Consider the following 9080-nt stretch of genomic DNA (forward strand, 5'->3'; position numbering starts at 1 on the left):
CAGGCAGCAAGGACGCAGGCTGCACTTAATTTGCAGAGCTTGTAAAATTCAGGAAACAAGAATTGACAGAACCATCCAATTTTACCTCAGGATAACATCTAAATTATATTCTAGTGTTCCTCTTCATCTCCAAAGATATTTGCTGGAAGGGCTGAGGGGTTACAGAGGTAGAGCTGGTTGAGAAAGGAGTGGTGGTGGGAACTTCACAGTCAGCCATGGCTACTGGGCTTGAGATTAGTGAATGCCATTCTGTTCCCCACTCGAGTTAACATCGATGCAGGGCAACTGGTGAAGCGTCCTGTTCTGTTCAAATTGGGCGCACATGTGTTATTTTATTTGTTTTTATTTTGGTTTTAAATTAAAAAAAAAAGGAATCGAAGCTGAAGAATGCAGGGTGGCTAGATAGAGTGTGGTGAACGATGGGGGAAACCCGGCATGCAGATATATTATTTTGTTGCTCACAATGTATCTCCTAACTTTTAGTATTGAGTATTCACTGGAAAAGGGAGATTGTACACAAAAGCAATATTCTTGGATTTTACCAAAAAACAGGGATTTGTGTCAATGTTTGGTTTTATAGCATAGACAGCCTCCTATGGGGATTCAGTAACTGCTGCTTCAGAATGGGCATAAACTCAACAATTAGGCACCATCTTTACTCTTCCTCATTTCTGTACACCTGGCGTGTTCACTTATTTGTGCTACCACCAAATCCTCACACGTTTACATTTTTGTCCTCTATGAAAAGAGGTGGTAGAGATTTCTAAAGTTTTAGAAGCAACAGAACCTGCATGGAATGAATTCCTTGTTACCTCTTGGGATAGAGTCCAAAGTAGACCCATCACACCTTGTTAGTAAGAGTTCACCCAGATTCAGGGATCAAAACTCTTCTCACAGGACTGGGGTGCTCAGAGCTATAGACCATTCTGCTAGTTAAGAAGTGAGTCACTGTCCTTGTTTTGCAGATAAAGAAACTGGGACTCAGGGAAGTCATTACTGTCCCAGATCACTCATGAAGATGACATCTGCATGTGGCTTTCAGAGTCCAAATTCTGGGATGCTGCTTCTCTCTCATTTTAGTCAGTGCAGCACCTGTGCATTATTTTTTAAAATTTAAATCATTTTATTGGGACTCATACAACTCTTATCACAATCCATACATACATCAATTGTGTAAAGCACCCTTATATATTCGTTGCCTTCATCATTCTCAAAATTTACCTTCCGCTTGGGTTCCTGGAATCAGCTCCTCATTTTCCTTTTTTCCCTCCCCCTCCCTCCCTGATCCTCCCTCCCTCATGAACCCTTAATAATTTATAAATTATTATTTTATCTTATCTTACATTGCCCAGCGTCTCCCTTCACCCACTTTCCTGTTTCCCACTCTCTAGAGAGGAGGTTATATGTAGATATCCGAGATCGGTTCCCCCTTTCTACCCACCCTTCCCTCCAGGTATCGCCACTCTCACCCTTGGTCCTGAGGGGTCATCTCTCCTAGATTCCCTGTGTTTACAGATTCCAATATGTACTGCTGTACATCCTCTGCTCTAACCAGGTTTGCAAGGTAGAATTGGGATCATGATAGTTGGGGGGAGGAAGCGTTTAAGAACTAGAGGAAGGTTGTGAGTTTCATAATTGCTACACTGAACCCTGAGTGACTCATCTCCTCCCCACTACCCCTCTGCATTGGATGTCCAGTTGTCTACAGATGGGCATTGGGTCCCCATCATGCGCTCCCCTCATTCACGATGATGTTTTTTTCTCTCCCGCCTTTGGTGCTTGAAACTTGGTCCCCTTGGCCCTTCATGATCACACATGTTGGTGTGCTGCTTCCATGTGAGCTTCTGGGCTAGATGGCCGCTTGTTTACTTTCAAGCCTTTAAGTCCCAAGACAGTATAGCTCTCGATAGCCGGGCACCATCAGCCTTCTTCACCACACTTACTTATGCACATATTCATCTTCAGCGTAAATTTTTTCCTTTATGTTGAACACAATTCAGTCATTTTGTTTGATATGAAAGCTAGTAAACAGTGCCATAATTTGGACATTTCATTGTAATGGGGGTGAACCTTCAGATAGACACATTATTTTACTTTTATTTTATTTTCTCCTCATTCCTTCTCTCCCTTTCTCCAACTATGTCTCTACTTCCACCACTTGTCTGTCAGGTTGCCATTTTGTTGTGACTTGTGTGTTGCTGTAATGCTGGAAACCACATTACTAGTATGTCAAAGCCACCAGCATCCCCCGAAGTGAACTGGTTGCAGCAGAACTTCCAGACAACAAAGAAGGACTTGGCTCCCCACTTTGGAGGAAGGAGATTCTTTAAAATTATGCAAAGCTTTGAAATGCTGTCAGATACTGAAGGCCTAATGAACAGAAGCAGAATATTGTTGGAGACAGTGCTGGAGGAGGAGCCCTTATGTTGGGGGGCACTCGAAATGTGACTGATGAAGAATTGATTCCTTGGAATGGAGTCAACCATGGTGACATGACTTGGTTAAAACTTGTGGGAGTGGAGTTTTTGGTATCTTAATTTGCTGATGGAGCATGACTCAAAGTAAGGCAACTACTGCAAAAATCTGCTAATAATTGGAACTTGGAATATGAAAAGTATGAATGTAGGAAAATTAGATGTTGTCACAAATGAAATGGAATGCATAAAGATAGATATATTAGGCATTAGTGAGCTGAAGTAGAGTAGTATTGGCCATTTTGAATCAGAAAAATCATACGATTTACTATGCTGGGAATAACACAATCAAGAGGAATGGTGTGGCATTTATTGTCAAAATAACATTCCAAAACCAATCATGAAGTACAATGCTGTCTGTGATAGAATGATATCTATTCACCTTCAAGGAAATCCAATTAACACAACTATTATTCAAATTTATGCAAGAGCCGCAAAAGCTAATGATGAAGACATTGAAGAATTCTACCACAAATCTCAGTTGGAAATTGATCAAATGTGCAATCCAGATATACTGATAGTTATTGGAAATTGAAAGGTAAAAGTTGGCAACAAAGAGGAAAGAAAATTAGTTGGAATTTATGGACTTGGTAATAGAAAATTATTGGATTCTAGATTGTGTTGTCCTGTCTGGTGATCTAGGGCTAGCCAGGTATTGTTGTCTGCTCTCTGTTCATAATGATCCATTGAATATATTTTGTAATGCTGGTCTTATTTTATAAATTCTTTTAGTTTTTCTTTGTCTGGAAATACACTGGTAGGAGAGGGTACCAGAGCCCAAAGCAGGAAAGAAGGAGGAAGGGAAAGACCACCCCCCACCTTTCACTACCACCCACCCCCCAAAGGAAGAAAGTGAAAAGTTATGTTTGGGTACCAAGCTGTACATGTAGAGCTGTCTCCATGAGGTCAGCCAATTAAGAGGTTTGGCTGGTTGGATTCCTCAGAGACCAAGAAAAGTTGGATTTGCTGAGGAGGAGGAGGAGGAGAAGGAGTGTGCTCACAGATAGGGTTTGTGCCACTAATAAAGGGGAATTATTACTCTCCTACTTTCAGAAAGTTGGGTCTATTTGTCTTTACGTTGTGGTTTTTGCTGCCAGGAAGGGCAGGATATCTCTCCTAGTGGACTTTCTCTGGAAGCTGCCAAGGAGATGCTCTTGGTTTGTTATCTGGCAGCCGTCTTTGGGGGGCGGGGGTGCTCGTGGTGATAGAAAGGAAGCTGGAGATTGTAAGATAGAATTTTGTAAGATCAACAGTATATGAATCGCAAATACCTTTTCTCAACAATTCAAAAGGCTGCTATACACATGGGCTTCTCCAGATGAAATAGAGAGAAATCAAATTGAATACATCTGTGGGATATATGGGGAAACTCAATATCACCAGCTAAACCCACGCCAGGTTCTGACCATCAATTGTTCATCCATAAATTCATGATAAAGCTGAAGAAAAAAAATTAAAAATCAATGAGAGCCAAAGGACAGCCTTGAGACAGTAGCAACTATATTTTGATAACAGAAGGCCTGGTCAGTTGCAGAGAGACATCAAGAACATCTTTCATGAAGAAGGCAAAAGGTCATTATAAAGACAGAAAAGAAAGAAGAGATCAGAGTGGATGTCAAAAGATACTTTGACATTTTCTCTTAATCATAAAGCAACTAAAGCAAATGGAAGAAAAGAGCTAAAGAGAAAATTTCAAAGGGCAGCTCGAGAAGACAAAGTCAAATATTATAATGAAATGTTCAAAGTCCTAGAATTAGAAATCTGAGAAGGAAGTCCATGCTCTGCATATCTTACACTGAAAGAACTCAAGAAAAATTATGCCTTAATTTTCAATATTGAAAGATTCTATGAGCAAAATATTGAATGCTGCAGGACGCATCAAGCGAAGATGAAAATAATGTACACAGAGTCACTGTAGCAGAAACAACTAGTTGACAGTCTTTTTCGGGAGCAAGGACCAGTGGTCCTGAAGGAAGAATTCAAGCCACATTAAATGAATTAGCCTAAAACAAGGCTCCAGGGCTTGGTGGAATACCAATTGAAATGTTTCAACAAGATAAACAAGCACTGTTTCAGGAAATTTGGAAGATAGCTCATTGGCCAACGGACTGAAAGATATCTATATTTGTCCCATTCCAAACAAATGACCCAATAAAATATTCAAATTTCAGAACAATATCGCTGATAGCACATGCAAGTAAAATTTTACTGAAGATCACCCAGCAACAGTTATGGCAGTATATTGACGGAACTTCCAGAGGTTCAGCTGGATTCAGAAGAGGACATGGAGCCAGATATATCATTGCTGATGTCATATGGATTTTCGCTGAAAAAAGAAAATAGCAGAAAGACGTTTATTTGTGCTGTTACTGACTATTCACAGGCCTTAGACTCTGTGGTTCATAAAAAAATAATTGATAGCCTTGAGAAGAATGGAAATTTCAGAACACTTCATTGTGCCCATGTAGGAACTATATGAATCAAGAAGCAGGGATGCAAATGGAACAAGGGTGTAGTAGTTACACAAGTTCATGTCAACTTGATAAATAAGAATGAAGGGATGGAGGCTAGCCTGTCGATCAGGTCACAGCTTGGTGGTGCCTCCTTGTGGGTGTGGCCTTCCCATGGGGTTTCTGGGAGTTTTCCACTCTACTTCGCTGGAGGTGTGAGGTAGTTAGTTTATTGTGCCAACCTGGTTTGGAAAAATTTGGAGTCATGAAGGAACTCTCCTTTCTAAGATTGAACTGTTAAAGGGAACATGTGGGCAGCCTGAAATGCTTGCTAGATGACCACCTGGATCCAATTATTGAGTAAGAGAGAAATGCGGCAATAAAGAGATGGGCTGAGTTCGACCACTGATGCCTGTGGACCTGGTTCACAGCAACTGGAGGAGACGACGAGAGAAGTTTGGCCTAAAATTAATGTCGTGGCACAAGGGGGCTAGGGTTGTTGAAAATTTGTGAGGGGACAGACACATGGTCAAAGGGGGAGGCGGCAAATGGACACCCAGGAGAGGCTCAGTGAGGCAGTCCTCATTGAGTTGATCAAATCCTTACCAGATGAAAGGATTTTTGAGTCTGTGAATTAGTGAATATTGCTGCTGACTTTACGGATGACTTGTCCTGATTTGACTTTGCTTACAGGTGCAGACTTACAGGGTTCCATCTGGAATGAAGATTCTTCACATCAAAGAACATGCTTGTCTCCTCAGAGCACTTGGTTGATATAAGTGGGTAGTATAGAAACTGGATACTCAAAAAGGGAGGACAAAAGATTGAAGTGGCTGGCTTACAAATCGATATATGTGGGGGAATATCTCATAGGACTGAGGTGTAGGTGTTACTGAGATGGTTAGGCATAGAATATTGTTGTTTTACTCACTTTAGAATATTATGTTTAAATGAAGCTGACACATATTGAATGCAATGTGATTTAATTTTATCCTGTTAGGCACAAATATTATTTTAATATTGTTCTTCCTTTAAGAATTACATATGGCCCCTTTCTCTGCGGAATCACCATGGCGGCTGGGACCCTGTACACATACCCAGAAAACTGGCAGGCCTGCAAGGCCCTCATCGCTGCTCAGTACAGTGGGGCTCAGATCCGCGTGCTGTCCACCCCACCCCACTTCCACTTCGGCCAAACCAACCGCACCCCCGAATTTCTCCGCAAATTCCCTGCTGGCAAGGTCCCGGCGTTCGAAGGTGATGATGGCTTCTGTGTGTTTGAGAGCAATGCCATTGCCTACTATGTGAGCAACGAGGAGCTACGGGGAAGAACCCCAGAGGCAGCAGCCCAGGTGGTGCAGTGGGTGAGCTTTGCGGACAGCGACATCGTCCCCCCAGCCAGTACCTGGGTGTTCCCCACCTTGGGCATCATGCATCACAACAAGCAGGCCACCGAGAACGCCAAGGAGGAGGTGCGGCGAATCCTGGGCCTGCTGGATGCCCACTTGAAAACCAGGACTTTCCTGGTGGGTGACCGAGTGACCTGGCTGACATCACAGTCGTCTGAACCCTCTTGTGACTCTACAAACAGGTCCTAGAGCCTTCTTTCCGTCAGGCCTTCCCCAATACCAACCGCTGGTTCCTCACCTGCATTCACCAGCCCCAGTTCCGGGCCGTCTTGGGGGAGGTGAAGCTCTGTGAGAAGATGGCACAGTTTGACGCTAAAAGTTTGCTGAGATCCAGCCCAAGAAGGACACCCCTCGGAAAGAGAAGGCACCCCGGGAGGAGAAGCAGAAGGCCCCGGCGGAGCGGAAAGAAGAGAAGAAGGCCGTGGCTCCTGCCCCTGAGGAGGAGATGGATGAATGCGAACAGGCGCTGGCCGCTGAGCCCAAGACCAAGGACCCCTTTGCTCACCTGCTCAAGAGTCCCTTCGTGCTGGACGAGTTCAAGCGCAAGTACTCCAACGAGGACACCCTCTCGGTGGCGCTGCCGCATTTCTGGGAGCACTTTGACAAGGAAGGCTGGTCCCTCTGGTACTCCGAGTACCGCTTCCCCGAGGAGCTGAGCCAGACATTCATGAGCTGCAACCTCATCACTGGAATGTTCCAGCGATTGGACAAGCTGAGGAAGAATGCCTTCGCCAGCGTTATCCTCTTCGGAACCAACAACAGCAGCTCCATTTCAGGGGTTTGGGTCTTCAGAGGCCAAGAGCTTGTCTTTCCGCTGAGTCCAGATTGGCAGGTGGACTCTGAGTGGTACACATGGCGAAAACTGGATCCTGGCAGTGAGGAGACAAAGACGCTGGTCCAAGAGTACTTCTCCTGGGAGGGGGCCTTCCAGCACGTAGGCAAAGCCTTCAACCAGGGCAAGATCTTCAAGTGAATGGCCTGCCGCTGGCCTGCCGCCTGCACCTGCCCTGTGGGGCGATGGATGGGGGGGTCATTAAAGGAAGCTGAGCAGTGAAAAAAAATTACATATGGCTACCAAATTGTGTAAGGGTGTCAAGTTGACAAAGGGTGATTTGTGGTAATTACACAATTTCATGTCAACTGGATAAATAAGAATGAAGGGTGGAGTCTAGCCTATAAATCAGGTCACAGTCGGGTGATCTCTCCTTGAGGGCATGGCTATCTCATAAGGATTTGGGAAGTTTTCCTTTCTTCCTCCATGGAGGCAGGACATACTCTCTTTCTGCTTCACATTCCAGTTGACAAGCCACATGGAGTCATGCTGATGGCAGACAGATCCCTGGAGTTGGAGGAGCCAAGTGGAGACCCACACCAGGGCTGATATGCTTCCACTGCCACTGGATCCACCACTGGCCTGTGATCTTCCTTTATTCAGCATCATTGCATGCGCTGTGTGACTCTAAAGAGGAATGTATGGACTAGTATCAGACATATGGGATAATATTGCACTTATAGACTTGATCTAGACTAGGCTGGGATATTTTCTCAATATACAATTGCTCTTTGATATAAAGCTGTCTTATACACATATGAACGTCCCTGGATTTGCTTCTCTAGTCAATCAGAACTAACACAAAGGGAATATTGGTTTTAAACCAGGAAAAAGTATGCATCATGGTAGTATCCCATCAACAGTTATTCATTCTGTATGCTGAGAAAATAATCAGAGAAACTGGATTATATGAAAAAGGATATGGCATCAAGATTGGAGGAAGCATTGCTAACAAAACTTCCATATGCAGATGACACAGCCTTGTTTGCTGAGAGTGAGGAATATTTGAGGCACTTGTTGATGAAGATCAAGGAGCCCAGGCATCAGTATGGATTACAACTCAATGTAAAGAAGACCAAAATCCTCACAACTGAATCAATAGATAACAGCATGAAAGATGGAGAAAGGTTTGAAGTTGTGAAAGATCCTCAATCAAAGATCATGGGAGTGATAGTCGAGAGATCAACAGAAGCACTGGGTTAGACAAATCCACTCCAGGAGACCTCAATGGACAGTTGAAAAGCAAGGATGTTACTTTAAAAATATAATTTATTGGGAGCTCTTACAACTCATCTCAAAATCCATATATACATCCACTGTGTCAAACATATTTGTACATGTGTTGTGATAATCATTTAAAAAACATTTTCTTTCTACTTAAGCCTTTGGTCTCAGCTTACTTTCCCCCTTCCCCACCCCCCCTCCCTCATGAATCCTTGATAATTTATTAAAAATTTTTTTTCAAATCTTGCACCTACCGCTGTCTCCCTTCCCCCACTTTTCTATTGTCATTCTCGCTGGAAGGGGGTTATATGTAGATCATTGTGATCAGTTCCCCTCCCCATCCAATCTTTCCCCTTCCCCTCCTGGTATCATTATTCTCATTATTGGTCCGAGGGGGTGTGGTAGTTACATGATCTGGTGTCAATTTGAGGATACAGAGTGAAGGGGTGGAGTCTAGTCTGTCAATCACGCGATAGCCAATGAGGTTTCTGTGTGGGCATTAACTTCTCCTGAGGATTTTGGGAACTCCTGTATTTTCCTCCTTAGGGGTGGGAGACGCTCGCTCTCTCTCCTACCTCTTACTCTCTCTTGGCTCACTCCTTCAAAGACATTGCAGCTGACAAGATACACGGAACTACGCTAATGTCTTGAGCTGGAGAATTCACGTGGAGACCCCTGCCAGCTCTGAGAT

The 9080-nt window shown here is 43.7% G+C and overlaps 1 pseudogene; it reads left to right on the forward strand.

Annotated features, from left to right (window-relative positions):
- The first annotated feature begins 5993 nt into the window (after window positions 1-5993).
- On the forward strand, window positions 5994-7394 carry LOC142432191 (elongation factor 1-gamma pseudogene; annotated as a pseudogene).
- Window positions 7395-9080: the final 1686 nt, after the last annotated feature.

Source organism: Tenrec ecaudatus, chromosome 18 (genome assembly GCF_050624435.1).
Source record: "Tenrec ecaudatus isolate mTenEca1 chromosome 18, mTenEca1.hap1, whole genome shotgun sequence".
NCBI lineage: Eukaryota > Metazoa > Chordata > Mammalia > Afrosoricida > Tenrecidae > Tenrec > Tenrec ecaudatus.